At 33.8% G+C, this 21,473-nt stretch overlaps 1 non-coding gene across 1 annotated transcript; it reads left to right on the forward strand.

The window, feature by feature from the left end:
- Positions 1-13,433: 13,433 nt before the first annotated feature.
- LOC149538252 (small nucleolar RNA J33) lies at positions 13,434-13,514 on the forward strand. Its single transcript, XR_016356588.1, has one exon. It is a non-coding gene; the product is annotated as a small nucleolar RNA J33 (small nucleolar RNA).
- Positions 13,515-21,473: the final 7,959 nt, after the last annotated feature.

Genomic DNA, 21,473 nt, shown 5'->3' on the forward strand with positions numbered 1-21,473 from the left:
ATAACAACTACTTGTGATGATTCATGGAGTTTTTTCAAGGAATATGGCCTCAAAGACCACAATCATTGTTGGATATTTAGTGTGCACAAATTGGAATTGCAAATAATATTGAGATTTTAAGCAAATGCATAAGGTTGTTTAATCTCTGCCAACATCCCGACAAGCTATGCCAATAGCAAGAGCTTGTAATAGGACTCAAAGAGGAGATCCATCAAAAATCAATTGAATGCCTATTCTTGATTGACACAATTTGATGAATACTTCAACAAGTTGCCTTATGTACTGGAAATTGATGAATATGCACAAATTGGTTTGTTGAAAAAGCATTGCATGGTTTTAAGCAAATGCAATTTGTAGGTGTAAAGCTGATAATCAGCCATTCCTAAAACCATTCTAATTGTTTAAAATATTAGAGGAAAAAAACACCAACTAAATAAGAGTGTGAGGGTTGGGAAGGGTGATGGAGAGGAAGGGTGGCATTGAGGAAGATATTCTTTATTATCAAATATATAAGAAGTGACATTATAAGTTGTTAAGACAGGGATATTAATGCATCTGGTGTATTTGATTTTTTTAATAGTTTACTAAATGAGTATGTAGAATAATTTTTTTATAAGTTATTTATCTCTATTTCTGTTGGTCGAGGTTGGGAACTATTAGTTCATTTTTTAAAAAAAGTATTATATGTCCATGATATTTAGTTTATTAATTCACATTTGAACTCTATTAATAGTTTGTACACCATGATAATTATAATAAATATGATAGTTATTATTTATTGTGAGGTGGCAAGGTAAATTAAAAAGAATTTTTTGCCTCAATAAAATTGCAATGGTAATTATAAAATTATTGTCTCACTGGCAGACATTTCTTATATAACTTAATTTATTAGAAAAACAAATTTCATTGTACTCACCACAATATTGAGAAGAATCTAACACAATGCATCTCTTGCTTTTTTTATATTAATGAAGAACAAAACAAGGGTACTTACCCTTACAAACCTATAGCCCAAGTGAGTAAATATACAAAACTTGAGGACATCTAAAGAGACCATTAGCACATATAACAATAAAATTGTTGGTAGTTACAAGTATAGGCCATGAACAATACATTAATATAAAAGTTATTAGCCCACCTCAAGAGCAAGGAGATGATTGAAGAACAACATAGGAAGGAGAATGATAGAAAAATTAATGATTTTTTCTATGTTTTTAAACAACTTTACAAGCAATACTATCACTATGATTCTCACAAGTGGGGAGCAAGTGGTGAAATCCCATTAGAAAGATTATCAACACAAGGGGCAAAGTGCTCAGAAAGTTGCACATTGTCAGCCAAAGGTTGTGATAATTGCAGAGGTGGTAGAAGGGTAGCAAAGAGATTTACAGTATGAATGCCATCTAGATGTGAAATAGGAGGGTAATACTAAGGAGAGTTTTCATTAGATCATGATTTGGTATTAGAGGAAGAAACAAAAGCCCAGACAATCAAATGCTCATCATCAACATCCTTCCACAAAGTGATAGCACCTTTACATCGTAAGAGAGAACAATCTATTGCTAGATGGCATTGAAATGTGAGGCCCTTATAATCCATTGATTAAGTCCACAACTTATCCTCCAACACAAGAACCTCATCTTAGTGGGAGGTGTGGAGATATCAACGTGAACCAAAATGTGTGGAAAAATGAAAAGACCTATGTTAACTATAGTACCATCCACCTTTAAAAAATGGCTAATAGAGTTATCTATGGCATCAAAACAAGAGTTCTCCCAAAAATGAAGGAGAAGATTGGGGAGATGAACTCACATATGATGCGCATTGAAAGGTTGCATTAGTGGGTTAAAGGAGATTCCCTAGGGTTTAGTCAGAATAGAGTGATCCACCAAGCTTACAACTTGCTTAGAATCAAATCATGTTCCCCAAAGGAAAGAAAATTAATAATACAAAATCCCTTAACACAACGAAATTTTAATGTTGTTCGAAACCAAGGGTCTCTAAGAGTTTGTTGCCTAATCGTGTAAGTCATATAAAGGAGGATAGAAACCAACAAATCTACAAATTATTGTGCAACATTGGAAGCACTCCACATTTTCAACCATGCCAATGCTATGTACCACTGCAGGGGAGGTCTTGGCAAAATCGAGAGGTTGAGATTTCACCTTTGGAGGAAGAGTCAGGTATTGTTTGATATTTTTTATTATTGTTCAAGACATGAATCATACTAATTTGTGAGGGGGTGAAAGGTATGAGAGGCGAGAGAGGCAGGGAGGTAGTTAGAGAGAGTATAAAAAGGGCCCTCTCCTCCCGTAAGGTCATCATTGCTTTTATGTCTTGATCTAGTTACGTGATGTTAGTTTTAAGATCTATATTTTTCTTGAATCACTTTGTTCCATTTGACTAAACATGCTTATTAGAATATAGTATTATCCTTGGGATTCATACCAAAGATCCATAAAATGCAAATCTTGGATAATGTCTTATATAAAGTCAAAAGATGACTTCTAAGGGTGGTTTTAGGAAATAAATATATGTAGAACATAATAGTTACACATCTTTTAGTGACACTTAATTTTTGTATCCCACTATAGGAATAAACATATTTCTGGTTTCCCTATAGATAGTAGAGAAAGTGAATTTCCTAGGACCCCTAAGGACACACATCATGTCATCGAATGAGTTGAAAGGACCCATAGGCACATATATTGTCATTAAATGGGTTGAAAGAGGTTTAAAGGGGTAAAAAAGGGTCATAGGGTACCTTATGACCCCTTTCAACCCCTTTGATGACATGATATGTTCCTAGGGGTCCTAGGACCCCTAAGGACATAAACCATATGTTTCAATGCGTTCAAAGGGGTCATAGGGTATCTTGTGACCCCTTTCAACCCATATGATGACAATATATGTTTCTAGGGGTCCTAGGACCCCCAAGGACATACATCATGTCATCAGATGGGTCAAAAAGAGTCATAGGGTTCAACCCATTGATGACAATATATGTTTTTAGGGGTCCTAGGATCCATAAGGACATATATCATATGTTTTTTATTAAGTAAAACAGGTTTTGAAAGGTGCCTGAAACCCTTTACACAACAAAATATTTTCAATGGAGCCCAAACAAAAGATACAATAGACTATAGGAGAAACAGGTCACCAACCAAAATAATGTGACCAGGGTGGCCTCATAGATAACACAGTGCACTTCTGCCACCAAATTACAACTTCATAAGACCATTTAGGATCCTTTAGTCCCAAAAGAGTGAGATCGAAGAAGCCGATCAAAGGACTGTTGGGATCATTTGTATGTTTTTTTTTAAACCCTTTGTCCAACCTTCCTCCATCAAAGAAGCCTCCTTCTCCCAAACCAACCCATCAACATCAGGTCCAACTAGAGAAACTAGCAATACCATATCAGAAAGATTACCCATAGGATCCCAACCCATAGAGGGAGGGGAAACCACTACATCCATATTCAACAATGGACTAGAAGCTTGGTCAGATAGGGAAAAGCTACAAGCACCCGAAGCAACCAAAGACGCGAGGGAAACCAAAGGAGCAGGGTCTTAAGGACAGAGTAATGCTGAACCAAAGCCCCAACCCACCAAGAAGGTCATATGGCATGATATGACCCCTTTCAACCCATTCGATGACATGCTATGTTTCTAAGAGTCCTAAGACCTCTAGAGACATATTATATGTTGAAATGGGTCAAAAGGGGTCATAGCTTGCCCTATGACTCCTTATGACCCATTTAATGATAAGATATGTTCTTAGGGGTCCTAGGACCCCTAAGGACATACATCATGTCATCAAATGGGTCAAAAGGGATCACAGAGTACCCTATGACCCCTTTCGACCCATTTGATGACAAGATATGTTCCTAGGGATCCTAAGATTCCTAGACATATATCATATGTTTGAATGGGTCAAAAGGGGTCATACAATATACCCTATGACCCCTTTCAACCCATTTGATGACATGATATGTTCCTAAGGGTCCCCCCAGGGACATATATCATATGTTTGAATGAGTCAAAACCCCTTTCAACCCATTTGACGACAATATATGTTCGTAAGGATCCTAAGACCCTTAAGGACATACATCATGCTGTCAAATAGGTCAAAAGAGGTCATATGGTGCCCTATTACCTCTTTTGATTCATTTAACGACATGATATATGTCCTTAGGGGTCCTAGAACTCTTAGGGACATATGTCGTACGTTCGAATGGGCCAAAAGGGGTCATAGGGTAACCAATGACTCATTTTGACAAATTTGATGACATAATATTTTTTTAAGGGTCCCAAGACCCCTAGAAACATTTCACATATTTGAATGAGTAAAAAAAAATCATAGGGTACCCTTTGACCCATTTTGACGATACCCTATGACCCCTTTCAACAAATTTGATGACATGATGTTTTTGTAAGGGTCCCAAGATCCCTAAAGACATATTTCACATGTTTGAATGAGTAAAAAGTTGTCATAGGGTACCCTTTGACCCATTTCAACCCATTCGATGACAAGATATATTCCTAGGGATCTAGGACCCCTAAGGATATACATTGTGTCATCAAATGGGTCAAAATGGGTCATAGGGTACCCTATGACCCCTTTCAACACACTTGATGACAAAATATGTTCCTAGGAATTTTAGGACCCCTAGAGACATAGATCATATGTTTGAATATACTCTTACCCCTTTCAACACACTTGATGACAAAATATGTTCATAAGAATTCTAGGACCCCTAAGGACATATATCATATGTTCAAATGGGTCAAAATGGGTCATAAGTTACCCTATGACCCATTTCCACCGATTTAATGACATGATTGTTCCTAAGGGTCCTAGGACCCCTAGGGACATATATCATATGTTTGAATGGGTCAAAAGGGGTCAAAGGGTAGCCTATGACCCTTTTCAACATATTTGATGATGAGATTTGTTGTTAGGGCTCCTAAGACCCCTAAGGATATACATCATGTCATCAAATGGGTCAAAAAGGATCATAGGGTACTCTTTGAGCCATTTGATGGTAAGATATGTTCCTAGGGGTCCTAGGACCTCTAAGAACATACATCATGTCATCGAATGGGTCAAAAGAGGTCATCAAGTACCTATAACCTCTTTCATTCCATTTGATGACAAGATATGTTCCTAGGGGTCCCATGACACCTAGGGACAAATTTCACATGTTCAAGTGGGTCCAAAGGGGTGATAGGGTACCTTATGACCCCTTTCGATCCATTTGATGCCAAGATATGTTCCTAGAGGTCCTAAGATCCCTAAGGGCATACATCATGTTATCAAATGGGTTAAAAGGGGTGACAAGGGTACCCTATGATCTATTTAATGACAAGGAGTCAACATATCCCCGTAAATCAGTAGTAGAGCTCCCAAAATGTAAACACTTACTAGGTGTTCCTTTCAAATATTTGAGAATCCATTTTACTGCATTTCAATGCTCAATTCCTGAATGACTCATATACCTGCTAACAACTCCCACTGCATGTGCAATATCTGGCCTTGTATATACCATACATATATCAAGATTCCTACAACTAAAGCAAAAGGTACCTTGGATATCTTATCCTGCTCTTCTTGTGTCTTTGGACACATCTCCTTAGTCAACTTAAATGACTAGGTAAAGGTCTACTGACAACTTTAACATTCTCCATAGAGAAATGTTGCAACACCTTCACAATATAATCAACCTGAGATAAAGTCAATTTTTTGTTCTTATCTTTGCAAATTTTTATACTAAGGATTTGTTTTTCTACCCCCAAATCCTTCATAGGAAAGGCATGTGCTAACTAGCATTTTAGCTTCTTAATGTGATCCATGTTAGACCCAGCTACAAGCATATCATTAACATATAAACATAAAATAATGTAGTTGTCATCATCCAACCTCTTAAAATAAACACAATGATTTGAATGACACCTACTGTATCCATGCTCATGCATAAAATTGTCAAATTTCAAATACCATTGCCAATGTGCTTTCTTTAAACCATATAAACTTTTTTTCAATTTGCACACTAAGTTCTTCTTACCTTTGACCTCAAATTCATATATATATCTTCATCCAAATCACCATGAAGAAAGATTGTTTTAACATCAAGTTGCTCCAAATGCAAATTTTCAGCAACCACAATATTTAAAACAGTGCGAATAGAAGTCATTTTAACAACAAGAGAGAATATCTCATCAAAATCAATGCCTTTTTTTTGTGCAAATCTTTTTACAACTTGGCTTTAAACATTTTCTTACCTCCATCCTCTTCTTTCAACCTATAAACCAATTTATTTCTTTAAAGCCCGTTTACCTACAGACAACTTGCATAAATTTCAAGTCTTATTTTTCAGTGAAGAGTCCATTTCATCTGCCATTGCAAAATCTCACTAAATCTTTGTATCCACCTACATAACTTCATCATAACATTCAGGTTCACCAGCATAAATAAGTAAAATGTAATAAAAAGAGGGAGAAAATCTTTTTGAAGATCTACATAGCCTTGTTGACAGTCTAACATTAACTGGTGTGTGTGGTATTTGTTGTTGTAGTTGTTGCACATAATGAGGAATTTTTGGAACATCATCTTTTGGAGTATCATCCAACACTACATAATTATCTTCTTTCTTCTCATGTTGCTGTAACAGATCTGTGTACAACACTTTCTCATTGAATATGACAACCCCGCTTCTTACAATTTTATGATTTTTCAAATCTCAAATCTTATAACCAAATTCATCAACACCATATTCAAAAATACACATTTCTTTCACTTAGCTTTCAACTTGGTTCTATTTTTAGAATCTATATGAGTAAATGCTTCACAATCGAAGGTTTTGAGAAAAGAATAACTCACCTTCTTACTAGTCCACACTTTCTTTGGAATACCACAACCCAAAGGAGTAGAGGGACCTTTATTAATCAAATATACAATAATATTGATAGCCTCCAACCACATATTTAAGGTCAACCTAGCATGTAACATCATGCTCCTTACACACTCCATTATAGTCCTATTCATGCGTTCAACCACTCCATTTTCCTATGGAGTTCTTGGAACAGTTTTCTGTCTACCAATACCATTAGTGGAGCAATAATCTTCAAATTCATGATTGCAATACTCACTATCATTATTAGATCTGAGACATTTTAATTCCTTACCAGTCTCATTTTCAACCAAACATTTCCATTTCTCAAAAGTTTGAAATACATTAGATTTCTGTCTAAGAAAATAAACCCATATTTTTCTAGTTGCATAATCAATAAATATAACATAATAATGAAAGCCACCAAGGGAAGATACCTGAGTTGGTCCCCATACATCTGTACACACAAGCTCTAATCTCTCACTTTTATTTTCCTTTCCACTCTTCATAAAACTCACTCTCTTTTATTTTTCATACACAACTTTCACAAAAATCCACATTAACACATTTTAGACTTGGTAAAACTTGCTTTGAATGAAGTACTTTCATACCCTTCTTACTCATGTGCCCAAGACTGTTGTGCCATAGCGTTGCATAAGAATCTACAACAACTGTTTGTTCTCCCTACTCAATTGTAATAACTATTTTTAAACATTCATTTTTCTCTAAAACAATCAAAGTAGAAGGAATAGTATGACCTGTACAAAGATATAGGGTGCCTACTTTCACACCTTTTGCTACTACAAGGGAAACTTTTGAAACCTTCCAATTTTTATCATTAAAAGTAACTACACAACCCTTGTCACCGAGTTGCCCTATTGAAATTAGATTTCTACTCAGCCTTGGAACATGGCTTACCTCATGTAGTAGTCAATGATTACCATTCTGCAACTTAACTTTTCCCTTTCCAACAATTTGATAGGGTTCATTATCTGCCAAATAAACAAGCTGAAAATCCCCTTGGACATAATCAATAAAATAACCTCTATAAGTTGTAGCATGAAATGAAGCACCATAATCTAAAACTCATGAATCATCAACACTTTCTAAAAACAAAAGCAAAGCATCCTCTTCGAATTTGTTACTTATCACATTTGCCTCCTTGTTCCCTTCAAATTTATATCCTTCAATTTTCTTTCGAGTCCAGCAATCTTTCTTCATATACCTTGGTTTCCCAAAATACCAACAATCATTTGGTCCTCTCGATTGAGACCTCTTTCCATTTGAATTTCCTCTTGATTTCTCATGATTTCCAAAATTGTTTCCTCTCTTAGTCATTCTGCTTCTGCTTTGTCTATTCAAAACACTTCCTGATGTAGATCCACCTAAGATTTTCCTACAAGTTTCTTCACTCAAAATAACACCAATCATATCATCATATTTTATAGTATTAGATCTTAAAATAGAATTATTCACAACCATTACCAAGTCATTCCAACTTTTAGGCAAATAACACAAAATCAAGAGAGGCCTAATTTCTTCACCAAAATCAATACCCGTGGAAAATAACAGACTAGTAACAATATTAAACTCATTTAAATGATCTGCAATAGATCCACATGTCATCTTCATATTAAATAAACACTTCATGAGAAATACCTTATTTGAAGTAGAGGGCTTTTCATACAATTTCGCTAGGGTTTGCATCAACTCTTCCATCGTCTTTGCTTTTGTAATGTTAAATGTCACTGATGGTGCCAAGCATAGTTGAATTCTTCCAAGTGCCTTTCTGTTTAAAATTTCTTAGTCCTCATCTATCATAGTTCCTTATTTCTTGGATTTTCCTTCCATTAGCTTCCATAAGTCCTTCTGATAAAGATAGTCCTCCATTTGCATCTTCCATAACTGAAAGTTTTGCCCATTAAATTTCTCCACCTTCAGCTTACCCTCATCTGCCATTGCTCCCACTCAACCGTTAGACTTTCCTGCATAAGATAATTGAAAAAATCCTCGCTTTGATAACACTTGTTAGGATTAACCTCATACATAAATAACAATTACATGCAAATATAAACAATATTAAAAAATAATAGATTGCAGAGAAAAGAGCACAAGACACCAAGATTTAAAATGGTTCACCCAAACCTTGGGCTACGTCCACCAAACAAGTCCAATATTATTACAATCTAGTGATTACAATTTGATTACAATATGTAATCCCTTATAGCTCAATACCATTGCAAGAAGCAATTTTTGTATCACACATCTTATGAAAGATACCTAACCCTGAGCACTTTTATACAATTAGTTTTGCCACTTTAGGGTTACAACATGTTGGCTAGCCCAAATGTGTCGGCCACGTTAGGAATTTTTTTTAGTATTGTTACTTAGAGTTTTGGAACTTTAAATATTTCACTCCCATTCAATTATGTGAGAAAATATAAAAGGTAAGCTCTTAAAGATCATTCATAAATTATTTTGCATCACATAATACTTAATTCTTTAAAAGAATTAAATATTAAAATATTAAAATACAAAATAATTAAATATCAAATTAATCTAAATAAATCACTCACGTAATTAATTCTATAAGGATTAATTATTATTATAATTGGAAGAGATATAAATTTGGTTAATTAATGTGGGTAAGATAAAGTGAAAAAGGAATTTAAAGGAATTAATTCTTTAAAAGAATTAATTATTATTGTAACATGAAACTTTAGTGGAAAACTTGTATGGAGAGGAATTCTCTGGAAAGAAGCCAAATTTTTATTTTAAAAAAAGAATGTAAAATAATTAAATTCTTTAATGGAATTAATTATTATGGTAATGTACCCGAGAAGGAAAAATGAGTTTGGTAAGAAGTTGTGGTGGTTGCCAAACTTCTTTAGAAAATTATTTAATGGAGAAAAATCAATTGTAAGGGGTCTTCTTTTTGGTTATGGAGTTCTGTAGCAGCAGGAGGAGGGAGAAGAATATTTTCTAACTGTAACAGGGTATGTAGAGAGTGGATTTCTTTTGTTTTCTACATATGATTGTAATGGCATGGATGAAATAATACTATTGTTATTTTGTTATGTTTTAGAAATGGAAAGCAACAAAAATGTTAGATCTTGAGGTCTAATAGAGAAAGATCATATGGTCTTTTCTATCTCGTTTCAAATATAGTCTTATGTTGTTGTCTCTTGCAAAATGATATGTTTGATTCTCTCTATTCTCTTCTAGTAACATGAAAGACTCAATAGGTGGTCCTATGGCCATTTTTAAATCTTTCTGCCATTATCTCATTGTAAAACTTGTAATAATATTCACTCCATGTTGATGGACAAATGCCAGAAATCCTTTGTGTCTTCAGGTTAAAGATACATCTTGTTATTTACATTCATTGAATATCCTTTCATGAGGGACTTGTACCTCTCAATTCAAAGGAGAGTTATCAATCGATGATAACTCATCCAACTGTTAGTATATTTTGCCCCTTCAATTTGGGCATATCGAGTCATTATCTACATTTTGCTTTGAGGGGCAAAATCTGTTTACTAATAGATTTTTAGGGACTCTACTGGGGATTGAAAGCGAAGTTCTAGTGCTTTCCTTTCCTTGGATATTTGAAGGTACCTCCTCATGGACGGAGATTGGTGACTCTAATTTATTTTGGTAAAAGAAGTCTATTGTTATGGCTTTGGTTGGAACCCAGCCATGGGGGGCTCAAATTGGGCCATTTTTTAAATCTCAATACTTAGCCTTACCTAAAATATCAATGGAATATCTCTCGAAGTTTTTTGATGACAAATCAAGACCATAAATATCACATTAAAGAAACTACAATCACCTGTGGGATTCTTGGTTTTCAGGAAGAGAACATATTTGTCAGACTATTTGTGGGGAGTCTCAATAGAAGTGTTGTTGATTGGTTTCAGAATTTGCATAATGGTTGTATCACTTGCCGGAGTGATCTCGAGGTAAAATTTCTCCAAAGATTTAAGCCCGTAGTTGATGTTGTTAAGTTACTATTAATTTTCTTTCAAATTCAATTTGTAGATAGGTTCAATAGGTGTGTTGGTAAAATTCCCCAAAACAACCAACCAAATGAAAGTAATCAATTGTGTGTTTTCATTGCTGCTTTACAAACTGAAATCAAGTTTTTGTTAAAGTGCCAGAGAGTACAAACATTGCAAAATGCACAAAGGAGGGCTATTAGTTTAGATGATGACATAATTCTAAGTGGAATGAAGTATAAAGAAATTGCATAGGCAGGAATTTGTCTCTATGGACAACATAATTATTCAAAGATAAAGGCTAAACAACAAAGGCTCATTCTCAAAGCAGTAAAATCAACACCTCCTACCTCTTTTTATCAAAGTCTAACAGCTTTCAATGATGAAGATTTCCTAATCCCTCCTGTGATTAAGAGCACTCCCTTTAGTGTAGATGGAGCCTACCATCTACATGTTGATTATGATGATGAATTCGCCTCACAGTCAATTGACTCAATGATTGGCCTTGATATACCTCCCATTGAACAAGGCCTGGAGGGTGAAAAATCAAATGAAAACTTATTAGGAGATTTTCAAACTTCAAAATTTGATTCTTTTATATTTATGACTGTTAATGCTATTTCATCAAATGATATTGTTTAGAAAGGTATGAAGGATCAACATACACAAGAAAAGATATCAAGAAAAAAAAATGGTGAAGTGATGCATGAACAAGAAAATGCTCTTGAAAAAGACTTAGGGGACAATCAAGAGGAAGAAAAAGATTCACATATTTTTCAGCCTCCTACAAATCTTTTCCACTATCTTCCTTTGGAGGAATCAATTCAACAATTTATGGTGGAAAAATTACATGAGCAATCAAAAGTTCAAGAAACTCAAGGTATGGAAACCTTTATTAGCATTTCATCTACCTATGTGAAAGATGCTAATTTGAAAAATGTAGAAGGAGATTGTAATTCTGTATTTATTTTTCCCCCCATGCATATATCTTTCATAGATGAGATGAATTTTACTCTGGCCATGTTGCTTTCCCTTCAACCAAATATGCATTCATCTTTCCAAAAATTGATTTTAAAAGGCTCATACTTTTTCCAGTCTGTAAATGGTCATATTTAGTTTTTATGTTTTGTTCTTTCCATTGTAAATAACCATCTCCATTCTGCAATTTTGGCTTGTTTGTTTCCTATTTTGTTTTTGAGTTGCTTCCCTTCAAAAGTTGCATCATCTTTGACTCTTCCCCCTTTCCTTGAGTCAATCCATATTCTAAAATACTCCAAGAAATAAAGGCCCTGCCATTGATTGGAAACATCTTGTATTTACCCAACCTCATTGTTCAGAGTTATTGGAGTCATGCATTGAAATATAATAATACCCCAAAGTCACCCAATGGCTATTTTCATTAGTAGAGCAAATATTTTTTTCAAACTAAACGAGCTCTAGATTCTACGCTTACACTTCAAGAAATTAGGGTTCTTTGAAAAATAAATGATGAGGTCAGTATAATTGGATTATATCCATCTTTTGTCAAAGACTAAGGTATGTGGGCAAATATTCAGTGTAAAACTACAATCACAAATCAAATATTTGGTAAAAGGAGTTTTCCTATTGGTTGAACACTTGAGATGCTTTGCTAAATCATCGGTCAGATTGCAGTTGGTTATGATCCTACTATTTTATTTGAATAAAAGGTAGGCACCTGGACTTTAAATGCAATACAACATGTGTGAAATTGTTCAAAGATAGTTTTGTGGAGTGAATATGTGGTTTGTCTTTTTTATATCATGTTGCCAATACTACCATGTGCCCTAATCTTCAAAAATGGTGCTTAACAACTGGTGTGACACTTTGAAGAATAAATGATAAGCCCCAATGTAGAATTGATACCAACAAGAGAAGTTGTGATTCATGTTTTGAAATATGTGATGGGAGCATGTGGTAGACTACCAAATGGCAGTCATTGAATTGGAAAATGGTATAACTATGCAAGAAACAGTCATGAGGGTACCTTAATAGAGAAGTTCTTGTCAAATGAAATCTCTTTTGCTATAGGATTCTATGTGGAGTGTGGGCCCTCTCCTTCCATTAGAATTCTTAAATGATGAAGTATGACAATTGAGATTGTCAGTAAAGTACATGAGGAGGTGTATTGTTTAAAACAAGACAGAGAAGGGAATCATGTGGCTCAAAGATTAGCATCACTCCTTGCATATATATTCAAAGGATATGTTTGATGCTTCACCACCTATGCAACTAAGAGAGCATTAAAAATGAGATTGTAATCACCAACCATCACATTGCATATAAGCAGATTTGTGAGATCATTTGAAAATGACATTATTCAATGCATTTTGATACTCATTTACCAAAATCTTAAGAATGAGCTTCGTTGTAGTTGAGAAAATTAGAATTTTCAGGCAATGAATATGATCCGTGAACCATCAAATTTGTTGAGAACAATTTAACTGCTTGCAAAGCAAATGGATGCTAGACTATTCATGCACATGGGAGTTTAATGGGTTTGGCATTCCATCAATCATTCACACTTATTGTGAAAGGGATGATGTACTTTTAAAAGGCTCTCAAAATGTTGGTCTTTCTTGATTCAATATTAGAGATGGATATTCAAAAAGGATTTCAACAACTTGTTGTCGTGGCATCAAGGCTTAGGGATGGCGAATTCATGTTTATAGAATGGAGTGGCTCTGTGTGGATGACCAAGACCGATGAGGATATAAAAATGGTTGTACCTGATGCTAAAGTATCCCCATTTTTTTATGTCATGTTAGATGATAGAAGGTGGCCCAAATCTACAACTAATGTGTGTAATTTATGATACAAGTTTGAAGATGCAATAAACGCAAACTTGCTGAATCACATACTACAAAATGTTTGACAACTTCCCTCGACATTCAATCATTCAAGAAATCAATATCATAAGATAATCATTCTCTTTTCGAAGAAATATCAACAAAACCATCACTTTGCTCCCATGTTAGCAATGTCAAACCCTAGATATTTGATGTAGAGTGGAATTGATACCAGCATGAGAATCATGTTTTGAAACATGTAATGGAGGCATCCTCTCTAGGTGAATAGAAGGTCGTAATCACCAAGGATAATCACATTTGAAGATGGAGTGGCTTTCTAAGAAAACTTGTCAAAATCACCATCACAACAAGAAATTGCACGAGTTTGACTGATAATCAAATCACAAATTTGATATAGTTAGTAGGCAGAGATATGGACAATTTAGATAATATTTCTTTCTTATTGAGAAGATCTCTTAATAACTATGATTTGAGTTGAGAAATTATTTTGGTTGGAAAGAGAGGTGGCACAAATTTTAATCAAAGTGCTAGTTGTGTTCATGGTCATCCATGCAAGAAAGTTTCAAATGGAAAATGTGATACAATTTTAGACATCATTGAGATGTTGATAATGTGTATCTCTGGGCTAAATATATGAGTCTTGCAAGAAGTTTCTTCAAAAGACAATGGAAAAAAAAAGTTAAAGAAGATCTTGCAGGCTTCAGAACCATTGATTACTGTGTTGACTCTATGGCCCAATAGGAAGACACTAGATAGTAGCACTAAAGTCTCCCAAAGATTCTGGAGTTCTCTGCATCCTAACATAGAATGCAACCCCTAGAGAGAACCACTGTTACCTAGGGTTTTGGAACCCTAAATATTTCCCCCCATTTAATTATGTGAGAAAATATAAAAGGTAATCTCTTAAAGATCATTTATAAATTATTTTGCATCATACACTATTTAATTCTTTAAAAGAATTAAATATTCAAATATTCAAATGAAAAATAATTAAATATTAAATTAATCTAAATAAATCTATCACATAATTAATTCTATAAGGATTATTATTATAATAGGAAGAGATATAAATTTGGTTAACTAATGGGGGTAAGATAAAGTGAAAAAGGAATTTAAAGGAATTAATTCTTCAAAAGGATTAATTATTATTATAACACGAAACTTTAGTGGAACACTTGTATGGAGAGGAGTTCTTGGGAAATAAGCTAATTTTTTTTAAAAATGTAAAATAATTAATTCTTTAATGGAATTAATTATTATGGTAATGTACCCGAGAAGGCAAAATGAGTTCGGTAAGAAGTTGTGGTGGTTGCCAAACTTCTTTGGAAAATTATTTAATGGGGGAAAATCAATTGTAAGGGGGCTTCTTTTTTTACTCTAGAGTTCTATAGCTATAGGAGGAGGGAGAAGAATATTTTTTGAATGTAATAGGGAATGTAGAGAGTGGATTTCTTTTGTTTTCTGCATCTGATTGTAATGGCAGGGATGAAATAATACTATCATTATTTTGTTATGTTTTAGAAATGGAAAGGAACATTTTTATGTTAGATCTTGAGGTTTGGATATTTATTTTTTGATAGAGCAAGATCCAATGGTCTTTTCTACCTTGTTTCAGATATAGTCCAGTGTTGTCTTTTGTAAAATGATATGTTTGATTCTCTTTATTCTCTTCTAGTAATGTGAAAGATTCAATAAGTGGTCCTATGGCCATCTTTTTATATTTCTTCCATTATCTCATTGTAAACCTTGTAATCACATTCACTCCATGTTGATGGAAAAATGCTAGAAATCCTTTGTGTCTTCAGGTTAAAGATATGTGTTGTTATTTACATTCATTGAATATCCTTTCATGAGGGAGTTGTATCTCTCAATTTAGAGGAGAGTTATCAATCAATGATAACTCATCCAACTATTAGTACATTTTTCCCCTTCAATTCAGGCATATCAAGTCACTATCTACATTTATCTTTGAGGGGAAAAATTTGTTTACTAACAAGTATGTATAGTACTTCCCTGATCAATCACCACAAACTAACATAGATGATGTAATTAGTAACAAAACATTACAAGCATGGTAGAGGATTAAAAAGACCATGAGGAAGACAAAGGTATACTAGTGTACCAAATGCAAGAAATAATCCAAACAACCTTGGTATTGCAAAAAACTTGCAAGGTTTAAAACATCCAATATGTGGAAAACATAACTAAAAACAAGCAAGAAAATCTTTAACTGAACTAAGAGAAACAAATTGCATGGCTGACAACAAGAAAAAGACGGCCAGTGACTTATTTCATGTAGGGAAGGGGAAGTTCCTTTCCACAAAACCATGAAGTTAACTAAATTCAATGTTTGGGGCTTGAATGCCCATAACAAAAAGTATTTTCTTAAGCATAATTTATCTATTTATGAATTTGACATAATATTAATTTAGGAATCTAAACTTAAGCAGGAAGAGGGAGAATTCTTTTGTAGAAAACTTGGAATTTGGAAAGCTGAACTGATTGCATCAGTAGGGGCTACTAGTCGAATTGGGTTTCTATGGGACCCAAGGAAGGTCAAAATCACATTACAAGTTTCCAACAGTAACTAGAATGGGGGACGGGGGGGGGGTGAGTGACGAGAGTTAGTAGTTTTCAAAGAAGAGTAAGCTTCTCACTCATTAATGTCTATGGACCTATTCCGACTATAGAGAAGAAAGCATGATGGAATGATATCATCAATTTTATGGTGGAAAATCCTAGGGAGATTTTCTTCTTTGGGGGAGATGTTAATGCAATTTTGAATTTGGAGGAGAAATCAGGAGGCTCCAAAACAATTTTGCAAGTAATGATAGATTTCAAGAATTGGTTTGCAAATAAAAACCTAATAGATATTCCAACATCTAATGGGGTTTTCACATGGAACAACCAAAGACCATGTTTAGTATAACATATAGATTAGACAAACTTACATTTAGAGGGGATTTAACCTCCTTTAGTTTCTCCTTCAACTCTTTCATTCTACCTAGTGCAAGATCTTATCATTTTTCGCTAAGGCTAGAGATAGGATAAATATTTAAACCATCAAGTAATGCTTTCAAATGTGAGAAAATATGGTTCACAATAGTGTGTGTTTAAAGCACACATAACACATCACAATGCATGCTATCAAAAAATAGAATAGTGATGGCAAGAAGAAAACTTTATAGGATCAAAGATGTTTTGTTTGTAGCAAAAATAAAAATGTTTAAAGAAAAATAATTACATAGAATAAAGAACACTTTACTAATATATTTAAAGAAAAACTAGGTAATGAAGAAGAATTGAAAAAAGTAAATGAAGAAGATATCAGAGTATGAATGGACAATGAAAAAGTGCTTGAGAGAAAAAGAATTACCTCCTAAGCATGAAACCATTTTAGCAATAGAAGAGATATTTTGGAAACATAAATCATGTGAGATATGTGTTGGAAATAACTGATTAATTGTGTATTATCTTTGATGTTACAAAAAATGTCATATCATTACCAGATAGTGTCTCCCAAGTTCACTCGAGCAACAAAGGAAAGTTTGTAGAAGTTGAGTGTTAATCGAGCTCACTCGGTTAATGAAGGAAGTGTTGGATGGAACCAGTGTTAACTGATCTCACTCAGTTACCAAAGGAACTTTGTGAATATGAAATTCTAACCAAGTTCACTTGGTTAACACAAGAAAATCACTTTGAGTTAGTATCTACCAAGTAGGTCGACTAACAAAAGATTTTCTTGTTTTGACATATTGAGTTAAATTGATTTCTTTGTTGGTTCTAGCTAGCTGAGAAGATGAATATTGATTATTCTAAGTTATATTCAAGTTGACTTGACAATGTGTAAGATGTAATTATAAGGTCAAGTTGAGGATTCTTAATGAGAACATAATTGAAGATTTAATGATGCTTAGAGCAAGCAAATTAGAAGGATAAGTAGAATATCCTTGTTGAGATGCAAAGATACATTCAATCAAGAAGGATCAAGTATACAGGCCAGAATTGAGATCTGTAATCAACAATTCAGTTGCATCACAAATTAGGTAATCTCATTGTTACTCTCTAACCATTGTAGCGGTGATCTAAATCTCTTAACAGAGTTGGCTTAACAACTATTTGTAAATCCTCTAACAAGGTGGCATTTCTATTGAATTGTTTAAAGACCTCTAACAAGTCTACTCCTAATAGGGTGAATAAATCCTCAAACAAGGTCACACCTAATAGTGTGTTTTGTAACCTTTAACAGGGTTGGCTCCTAATAGGGCTCACTTCAGAAGAGTGAAAATCAATAACTAGTTGCAATTGGTGGTTTTTTCCAAATTGGATTTCCACATTAAAATCTTGGTGTCAATTGTGTTTATACTATTTCCTTTATGTGTTTGCAACTAAGTTAAAGTAAGATCAATCACATATAATATCTTAAGTTTTTTATGATAAGCATTTGTTGAGTTATTTTTTTAGTGTTTATCAAGTTTAAGCATTTGTTAGTGTAAACGAGTACTTGTGTATTTGTCGAGTTATAATAGATTTCTATTTTAACTAAGTTTTGATTTGTATTAACATCTAAGGGATCTGAGATTTATTTTTCTAATAATTGATTCACCCCTCCCTTCTTAGTTACTCCTCTTATATTTTCAACAATTGGTATCAGAGATTTTGGTGCTTATAGAGAAGGTTTCAAGGACCAAAGCTAAAGATTATGATGTCTTATAGAAGAGAGATTCTCAAGTTGAACCAAGAAAACTTTGTAGCATGAAAATGACTTATGAGGTTACATTTGGAAACTATCAGTGATTTAGGTTGTAAATATCTTGATAGTGAATACAAGACTCCTACTAGAACATTATCAGTTGAACAAATTGCAAAATCATAACATCATGATGATTGACATTACTTCTGATCTTAATTATACTTAATTTGATGAAGTCAAATGTTGCACTACAACTTATGATATGTGAATGGAGGAGATGATAATGTAAGAAGAGCTAAATTCAAAAGTCTCAAAGGACAATTTGATTAGATGAAGATGAGATGAGATAAAAACATTGCAAAATATGTTGAGTGAATTAAAGCAAGTGTGAGCACAATCAAAGCATCTGGAGGAGACATTGATGAAAAAATAGTTGTAAGCAAGGTACTCAGAACCCTTCTTCCTATCTATGCAATTAAGGTGTCTTCTATTCAAAGAATGAGTATTTGATCCAAATAGCAATATAGCTTTGGATGCTCTAGTTGGAAGATTGACACCTTTTGAGTTGGATAACTATGATAACTATGTCCCTAGTTCCAAAGGTATTGAGTTTGCACTTGAAACCAAGCTTTCACTCAAGAAAAAGGGTAAGAAATCAAAAGACAATCAATCAGAAAGTGAAGAAGAGGAAGAAAGTTTAGATAGTGATCTTGAAGTTGTTGAAGCCCTACTTGCAAAGAAATAGTCCAAAGGCAGAGGAGAGTACAAAGGTAAGATTCCTCTAATCAATTTTTCTTGTGAAGAAGTTGGTCACATTGTTGCAAGGTGCCCAAACAGAGACGACAAAGATGAGAAGAAAAGCAATAAGTTCAAGGGCAAGAAAGAATTCAAAAACTACAAGGACTACAAGGACAAATGTAAGAAATCTTGTTTTATGGCTAAAGATTCTGATAACAGTGAGGATCAAATGATTTATATTGTTGTAAAAGATGAATATGATGATAAAGGAGATAAAATGACACTTATCTCTCATGTTAGCAAAAATGATACATAGATTATTAATAGTAGTTTCTCACATCATATGACTGGTGATAAAACAAAGTTTGAACACATGCACCATTATGACGGTGGTAGTGTGAGATTTGGAAATAAAAAACCTTGTTGCATAAAGAGAAAAGGGTGTATCTCATTAACCAATGAACTTAGATGTGACAATGCTTATTGGGTTGAAGGACTAAAGCATAATCTAATAAGTGTGGCATAGTTGAATAACACTAGATTCAAGGTAGAATTCATAAATTGGAAGGCCAAATTGCTATATGGAAAAAGAAATCTGGTTGGATTTGGCAAACAAACAAAAGGTAATCTATTCAATCTAGATCTCAATAAAAGTTCATGTTTTATTGCTCAAGTAGAAGAAATTTGGTTATGGCACAAAAGACTATGTCATGTAAACTTTGATAATCTAATCGAGATAAGAAAAAATAGAAGAGTAAGAGGTATTCCTAACTTGAGGAAACCTGATATGAGTCTATGCAAAAATTGTCAAATTGGTAAGATGGGAAAAACTATTTTAAAAGCAAGAACTATCATTCAAAAGAAATCTTAAAGCTTATACACACAGACTTATGTGGACCTATTGGAATAGAGAGTTATAGTGGAGATAAGTTTTTCATTCTTCTTGTTGATGATTATTCTAGAATGATGAGTGTAATGTATCTAAAAGAAAAATCTGAAGCTTTTCAAAAATTTAAGTGGTATCTAGCAAGAGTAAAGAAAGAAATCGAAAAAAAGCTGAAATGTTTGAGATCAGACAGAGGTGGTGAATTCATTTCTAATGAATTCAATGAATTCTGCATTGAAAAAGGAATTAAGAGACAGACATCAACCCCTGGTACACCTCATCAGAATGGTATAGATGAAAGAAGGAACAAATCCATCATAGATTGTGCAAGAACATTGATGATAGAAAAGAATGTTGCAATCAAATACTGGAAGGAAGCAATCAGTGTTACATTGCATACCTTGAATAGAGTACAACTGAAGAAAGACTCAAATCAAACTCCTTATGAATAATGGTATGGCCACAAACCTAATGTAAGTTACTTGAAAGTATTTGGTAACAAATGTTATATTTAGAAAGAATCTAGGAAAGGTAAATTTGATGTAAAAGGTGATGAAGGCATATTCCTAGAACACTCCTGCAGAAGTAAAGCATACAAATATTTGAATTTGTCTACTCATAGAATCATATAAAATACACATGTGAGAATTGATGAGTTTTTACAAAAGAGTGAAGAAGAGAGCAACAAAGAACCTAAGGATTATAAAAGATTTTTTTAACTTTGAGCTTGATACAATGCCAAATCTATTTAGAAGTTAGGAGGCCTCACCCGCGAGTCCCCAAAATCTCCAAAATCTATCGAGTTGCATCTAGTGCAACCTGAGTCACAGTCTGAAGCTTCCAAGTTGTTGCTAGAGCAATCCGAGTTCGATGGACCCAAGTCATGGATAATGGGACCTGATATTAATACAAAAGATCATGAAGAAGTCAATAAAACAAACTCCAAATCTAAAGTACATGTGTTAGCAAGATATGTCAGAAGACATCATGCACTCGATCAGATCATTGGAGACAAATCAGATGGAATAATTACAAGAAACAAATTGAAAGGTACATGTTTTCTTGCTGAATTTGAACCTATAAATGTTAAAGATGCTTTGGATAATGAAAGTTAGATTGAAGCAATAAATGAGGAAATAGAACAGATAGAGAAGAATAAAACTTGGACTCTTATTCCTAGAACCAAGGACAAAAATGTAATTGGCACAAAGTGAGTATTCAAAAATAAGCTAAATGAAGATGGAGAAGTTTCCAAAAAAAAAAAAAAAAGGTTAGTATGTAAAGGTTATTCTCAAGAAGAAGGTATTAATTATGGTGAAACTTTTGCTCCTATTACAAGATTAGATGTTAAAATTTTACTAGCATATGTAGCTCATAGAGGATTTAAAGTTTATCAAATGGATGTAAGATTTGCATTCTTGAATGGAACTCTTGATGAGGA

This window comes from Cupressus sempervirens, chromosome 9 (genome assembly GCF_028749045.1).
Source record: "Cupressus sempervirens isolate cs-2001-9-10 chromosome 9, ASM2874904v1, whole genome shotgun sequence".
Taxonomy (NCBI): domain Eukaryota; kingdom Viridiplantae; phylum Streptophyta; class Pinopsida; order Cupressales; family Cupressaceae; genus Cupressus; species Cupressus sempervirens.